At 39.6% G+C, this 7,591-nt stretch overlaps 1 protein-coding gene across 1 annotated transcript in view; it reads left to right on the top strand.

The window, feature by feature from the left end:
* Nucleotides 1–1,755: 1,755 nt before the first annotated feature.
* Nucleotides 1,756–7,591, top strand: part of arhgap32b (Rho GTPase activating protein 32b) — a 127,954-nt gene continuing 122,118 nt past the window's right edge. The window contains exon 1 of the mRNA XM_085364282.1: nt 1,756–2,209. The gene's annotated coding sequence lies outside the window, so the exon portion shown is untranslated. The remainder of the gene's footprint in view (nt 2,210–7,591) is intronic.

Here is a 7,591-nt window from a genome sequence, read left to right as displayed (position 1 = left end):
CCAAAAAGTAAGTTTTTCTACTTTATTTCAATTTCTAATAGCATTATCTGCTTTGCAGTTAAACTCATCAAACTTAAATTATGTTATTTGTATGTCTATGGGGATATATTCTGTGTAAGTCTTTAGTGCTAATGTTTTAGCCGTTGGCTGTAATGTTAGCTAGTTCATGGCTATAGGAGTCTGGGTCAGTTGTAACAGCAACAGTCTGGGTTAGTTGTAACAATAATGCAGATGTTACAACTTACCACACTATTACTTTAACTTATATTAAACAAGTTGGGGCAACGACATCAGCAGAGAGAGGTTCACTGGTCGCATTTGTATATGCGGTTAATGCCATTGGCAACACAATTCCTCCACTGTTTGTTCCCACACATACATTATGCAGACCACTGTGTCAGAGATGGACCAGTAGGAAGTACTGGTAGTGGAAATAAATCAGGATGGGTGCAAGAAACAGATTTCCTCATCTTTCTGAAGCACTTTGCAAACCACACCAAGGTAAGCCAGGATAAAAAGTAATGGAATTGCGATGCTGGTGAACAACTACATTTTTTCAGCTTCATTGTTATGTTCAAAATTGGTGCAAGAGTTGTAGGTTATAATGCCCACTGGACCAATGAGGCCAAACGCAAGGAAGACCAACCAAAATTAATGAAATATTCAGTTGCAGAAAATTCCATAATTTGTCTTTTTTGGGGGGTTGGTATATGTTCAAAAGTTAGATTTCTGCATTCTGTCACACACACACAAAACTACATAAATGGCTCTAAGTGCATTCATGTGTTGAATAAACAAAGATTACATGTTAATGTTTTGTTAGTACCCTTATTTCATTGTGTTACATTTTACCCCAGGATATGTTACAACTAACCCAGACTATGGGGTTAATTGTAACATTTCACTCTTTGTGTTTGAGACCATACCATGCAATGGGTAATTGTGCTGCAGAGAAAATAGCTGCACTATTTAATAGCAGAGACATGTAAATACTTTGCATTACATTTTGAATCCACTACCTTAAAAGAGCTCCAATTTACAGACAGAAATGTCAAAAATGTTACAACTATCCCCGGTCTCCCCTACTGAGGCATTGTTGTATTTGAGAACAACTTTTTTTTTACTGGCAAATATAAAAGACAGACATGTAGATGCTGAATCGGCTTCCTGTAGCTAATAAAAGTCTCCTCTTATGGGCATGTTTCCACATCTATGTGGCCGTCCTCTGTTACTTGGGTATGACTCCTTTTTTAGAGCCTTCTAGGTGCCATAATATGGAATCAGACTGGCACATGGGAACCAAAGGATGTTGACCATTACAGTTGGGAACAATACTATTTATGTGACATGACCCCTGTCTGACTTGTTAGGATGCTTATTCGAGCACAAAGATAATATTCATCTCACTGACAGGCTTTTGTTCAGTTAATTCAGACACAGACACGGAGCATTCTGGATATATTGAATAGACGTATTGGTGTCTGCCTGGTTATGTGGCATTTTAAAAGTCTGAACGAGGTTTATATTGGAATATCGATTCTTTTAATATGGTGCTGCAGGTTTATTCAACCACCGAAACACTTATCAGCTAAGCTATAGTGTCATCCTTACACCATCACGGAGTATGACGGCGAATCCTGTGTCCTATTTTCTCATGCTTTGGGGTTGGACATTTCCGACAGCCGGTGAAGGCAGCACAGAGAAAGCGCCGCTCCTCCGCTCCAGCCAGTATCGCTCCACTCCGAGGTGTGCACGCGGAGGAGAGGGTTTCTTTTTGTACAAGTTTTCTTCTGGAAATACCGTCCTGTGACTGGAGGGAATGGGGAATTGACCATACTCGGGCTTCCAGCGGGAATGAAAACTGTGAGGAAGATAGCGGTGATCGTTTTTTCCCTCCAGAGGAGAAACAGTAAGTGACAGACTGAAAGGGCTCGTGCGCCTTGCTGTCCCGGGGGAGTCTTTTTTTGTTTAGTGTTAACCCAACTAACTGTGATCACGACCACTGGCGCGCTCTCCTCGAGGCCGGGGACTCGCTCAATGATATCCTCCAAATACTTAGTGTCTGACGTGTATGAGTGTGTCCGGTTAAGCTGCGATGAGGAGGGAATTTAACAGCGGTGAAGCTCCAGACGTAGACGGCGAGAGCTAAGCTCCCCTCGCCAGCCAGTCAGCGGTGGTCAGGGACCGCAGACCACAACCACAAAACCAGGTACTTTTAGTACATTCATGCTACATGCTCGCACTACGTGCTTTGCTCGCCTTTTTACCCCTCTAGATAACGTTATTTAGAGCCGCAGTGCTGATGAGACGGTGGCGATGGTGGTGTCTGAAGGGGGGATTCGGGCACAGCGCGAATAATGTCTCGCCAGCTAAGCGAGGCTTGCGTGGAGTTGCTAAGTCCCCCTAGTTGTGCAAATTATATTGAAAATCTAGTTGGAAAAAGGGGCAGATTAACAGCGCTTTGCTTTAATTGTGTGCTCCACGCTCAGGATGTTAAGAACAAGAGAATTTCGGGTGTATTTGTGATATTTTGTTCGGCTCTACAATTTCCGAACTTAAAAAGAGTTAATCACTTTCACCGGTATGAGAGTTGGATTAAACACAGACTGTGTGGCGTTTTCTGAACCAGGTGATGCCACATTCACCTGGACCTGTGTCTGTTTGTGTATGCTAACATTAAACTGCTCTTTTTTTTGTATAGAGATATATCTGATATTTCACGTTTACTACCGTACAGTACTGCAGTTCATTGCAATCTCTTTTTGGATGTTTATTATATATCAGTAAGAAGGAGTTGGCCCTGTTTCTTTGCATTTGGTATTCTCTTTTAAAATGATTTCGTTTCAAATGTTGAATCTTAAATTAGATGTCATCCATATGGGAGTGTCTGAAAGCTTCCTATTCCCTCACATGTTATTTGATCCACAGTTCCCATGGTCTTCTGATGCTTCATGCCTTGTATTAGATTACAGTTTAATCAGACATGTATTGAAGCCTTCGCTCCCTTTTTTTTTTTAAATCAGGCAAACCAACTTAAAACACAGAGGACTGTACACATAACATCATCTCATTCATCACAGCTGTACATCGCTGCCACATTCAGGAACTAAATGCCTTGCTGAAGGGCACTTGGAGTTAAGTTTCTGGGGAAGATTTTGTTTTGTAATTGTCTCCCTTGTGCAACATTTCTCAGTTTGCATGGATGATTATTCTTGTATTTTGCTCGTTTGTGTTGTTGTGTTTGCACATCTCTGTTGCTTGTGGGGCTCGCACACAAGAATTTCACTCGCATGTGCTGTGCCAGTGTGCCTGCACATGTGATGTGACAATAAAAGTGATTTGATTTGATTTGATTTGATTAGTGGGAGCAGCATGCCTGTGAAACCTATCACGTTTGAGCCTGCACCGTGATTGGGCTGAAACAGTTTACAAGCTATGGTTTGTTAAGTATTTTGCTGTCAGGGTCACGGTTCAGTGCAGCGAAAACATGACTGCAGCAGTTCCATTTCCCCCCCCCTCGGTGTGTATTTATGAGAACAAACACTGAGTTCTTAAATACATTTCGGTGACAACTGGCATTTCCAGCATGTCGGTGCTTGATGTCTTTTCTGGTCTAACCCTTTGCTCTAGTTCAGTATCTTTTATATCAAGAAATAACCCCACTTGTCTCACGGTGGCTCCTTACATTTTTGCAACTTTACCCTCAGCTGCAGTCAATTTCCTTTTACTGCAGGAGCAGCTGACCAAATAAACCCATTGTAAGGTTGACTAACCTTTTTCTTTATTATATACATGTTCTGTTCAATTCATTTTTAAAAAATCTAGTAATGTAAAGACCCTGCAATAATACAAAGAAAATGACAACAACCAGGTGACCCTCTATAAGCAAACACTTGGCGACAGTGTTGGGACATGTAGCTGTGATAAAATAATGTAAATTGTTGGGAACAAACTTGTGTTTAACAGAAATATGAGACATAGAATTAGTTCCATCTATGTTATGAAAGAATAGAAAAGGTTCGTGATGATGAGTAGTGCTGCATCTCGACAGTCATTTGGTTAGAACAGAATTAGACATGTTAGTTAGGTTGATGCAGAGTGTAGGAGGAGTAGCTGTAGTTTTTGTTTTTTAAATATAGAATATCATTGGTTATTGATACTTGGGATGTAGCGAACAGGATTTATGAAGGACTTGTATTTTTACATTAAAGAATTGCCCTGTTGTGCAGCTATCCTTATGACTCTGCGTTATTGCACCTGCTCTGTGTTCTACATTGTAATCAGTCCAGTTCTGGCCTCCTAAAATATCCTGTCCTCCTAAAACACATTTGAATTTCAGTGGCCAGTTTTTACCTGGACAATTGAAGGATATATAAAAGTCACTTGGCTGAAAAATGTATGCCGATTCTAACAGAAATATTCTTGCTAGCTCAAAATGAGTTATGCGTGACAGATTATAGGCTAACAAGTAATTTACAACAGTTTAAATGCAAACAATCATTTATTTTTGGTTTGTTTGGCAAATACTGGAAATCAGTTTTTGGCACATCACCTGACAGCAGTACACATCAGAATATTAGGAGTAGGAAATGTTAATGGAAACTTAAGCAACAGTGTTACCAAACACGAACTGGACACAGTTGAAGGCTCAAAAAACACGAGCGCATTGGTGAAACGACGGGTCTGAGAAATTTGTCAGGGTGGAGATATTTTTGGCTATTTAAAGTCCAACAAAGAAGCAGGGAAGCATTCACTGCAAACACTATGAAAAGGATGTTTCCACGACGGCAGTAATACTAAAAATCATTTTTTAAAATCATTTGAAGTGTTGCCATCATCAACAGTGTATATTTAACCGTTCATCTGCAAAACGCAAGACTTTAATGTCCCAGACTCTTTCTCTGTACGACAAAAAAATGAACAGACAGTGACGTCACAAATTGCGTTATTGTAAAAGACACCAGGCCAGAAAGATAAGTTGCCTGATTAAAGTAACCAACTTGTTACGAACTCCCTGGTCATGAACCTTTCCCTCAGCCAACTCTTTTCCAGCAGTACAAAGTGTAGAGAGATGGCTGAATAGCTGTGTCGTACTTCGGTTTTGTGGTCAAGTCGCACATCTGATCCAAATATGACTCTCGCTGCCCTTTCATTGAGACAGCACTGCTCTTCTTGTGGCTTTAAAAAAAAAAAAAGCCAGATCTATTCCTTTATCTTGTGGCATAAGTGGACCATAACTAAAGAAGTTTAGTATAGATTTTTTTTGTACTTCTATTTTATTTATTTACAACTAGGGCTGGGCCATATTATACCGTTCACGGTAATACCGGTATAATGTTAGGCAACGATAGGAAAATGAAATATAGCGATAGAATGGGAGTAAAACGCGCATGCGCAGTGCCTTTGTTTTCATACGCACATGGCCGATTGTTGAGTGAAACAGATGAACCAGAATTGGTTTGTAAAAATGGTGCAACTTCCGTGATGTGGAACTGGTTTGGTGTTTGTCCGTCAGATACACAACAAAGCACATTTTTTGCAGAACATGCAAGCGGCCGTTGTTATTGTCATATTTGTCGGACTAAGATGCTCTTAAATCTGGGAGTAATCTGGGTCCTAAACTCCGTATGCTTCAGGTCAAACAATACTGCAGCATCACTTAGAGTTAAAAACTGTCTAAATTCTTTCATCTTTAATAAAACGATCAGCATTGCTGCTTTACCAGGTGTAACTATAAAGTTTAACTTCCAGGCATCCATGAAAACAAAAGTTATTACATTTAACGGAGTTAGAAGTTAGCTCGCTAGTTTCGCTAGTTACCTAAGCATGATATAGCATGTTCTGACTGAGAGATTTCTGAAAAAAATCAAACGTACAGCTCTGCTATCACTTCCAACATAAATGAAGACAGGAAACTAAACAGCAGTGACGTTTGTAGGGTTACTGAAGTTGGGCTAGCTGGTATATAATGATGTGCTACGTGATCGCTAGCGACACAGCTATGTTAGCATAACATAAACAGTGAAGCTGGAGGACGAACACTAACACTTTTCCACTTATAAAAGTTAACGTGAAGGTTCTTCATGGTTAGAGACAAATGCAATCGCATGGCAGGATGCTGTAAACGGACCAAACTTCAGTCAGGAGAACAACTGAGATAATCCATCCACAATACGAGGTTAGTCATTAATATACTGCAACAACATGGGAATAGAGCAGCTGCCAGAGAATTCAACATTAATGAATCAATGGTACAGAAGTGGAGGAAGCAAGAAGAATGAGTTTAATAAAGTTTGATTTATCTGACTGCTTTGTTTCGCTTAATGTGCCTTATAATCCTGTGCACCTTATGGTCCGAAAAATACGTACTGCACACTGCAGTTTAATGTTGCAAAGCACCTCTTTTTAACTTCAGTGGATATTATACATGGTTATGCTCAGGATATGTCAGCCCATTTCTACTGGAAATGCCTTTTGGTTAAACTTTCAGCAAGGAATTTGCATTTGCACTGTTACATTTTTATAAAGCTTTAATGTACATAAAAACCAGCTTCTTAAGTGAAAATAAATGGAAGGTTGTCTTTTTGCGCTAGTAATGTTGTGGAGTTGTATTTTGTCTCGCATCAATTATATCGTCGGTTATATCGTTATTGCAAATTTTCAAATATATATCGTGATAAATATTTTTGGCCATATCGCCCTGCTCTATTTACAACTGACAACAAAAAAGACAACCCTGCATCACTTTCTTCTTTCATCACGTCACAGGACTGTTGTTAACTGAACCCAGTAGGAAGCGGTGTTGCTTTTGTTTGCTGCACCCTTTAAAAGATAAATGTTATAATTATTGAGCTGTGACTGTGCAAAAACTACTCTAGAAGAGTTAAAGAATAACAATATGGAGCTGGAAATTAACATATTAAGTCTGGTTTTATAGAATAGTTCTGGATCAGTTTAGTGAGCCTGCACAGGTATTCAGCGTTAAGACAACAGTTTTAATATCCAATAGCGATTGGCTGAAATGTACACACAGTGTGGAAACAGAGTGGACAGAGGCTTGCTTGTAACTTAGGCATGCAAATCTCACCATGCAATGAGTCTGGTGTCATTCTTTTGCAATAAAGTGCAGCTGTCAAAAAGCATGGGTGGATGCATAGTTTTCATGTCATAGGGTCTTTATGACACGGCAGAAGTGGGATAGTCATAGTAAATCATGTCATCATTTATGAGTAATTTAGGGTTAAAGATTTGGGTTTTGCTCTATTCAATGAATTGTTTTACTTCACTTTTGGAATGATAGCTGTGATATTGAGATTTGGAACAGGATTCCTGTACAGCAATGTTATCATTGTAGCTTGAATAAGTGTTGTGTTCACAGCTGACAGAATTAAAGCCAGATTCAAGCTCATGAGAAAATCTACAGCCATACCCCCAAAAAAGGAAGAGCTCATATGTTACTCATCAAATGACTCTTAGGTTTTATTCAGACAAAGCTATCTATAGACTCCATGAATATACCACAGTTATTTCTGTGTAACCCTCTTCAAGTGAAGCTCTTCCACTCTGGGATGCGTTTTTCTTGGTTATTACT

Source organism: Diplotaxodon limnothrissa, linkage group LG10 (assembly GCF_057381915.1).
Source record: "Diplotaxodon limnothrissa isolate DT_005_m linkage group LG10, D_limnothrissa_male_GT1.1, whole genome shotgun sequence".
In the NCBI taxonomy this organism is placed as follows: domain Eukaryota; kingdom Metazoa; phylum Chordata; class Actinopteri; order Cichliformes; family Cichlidae; genus Diplotaxodon; species Diplotaxodon limnothrissa.
Note: the sequence above shows the minus strand (reverse complement) of the source record. Positions and strands in the feature narration are given on the sequence as shown.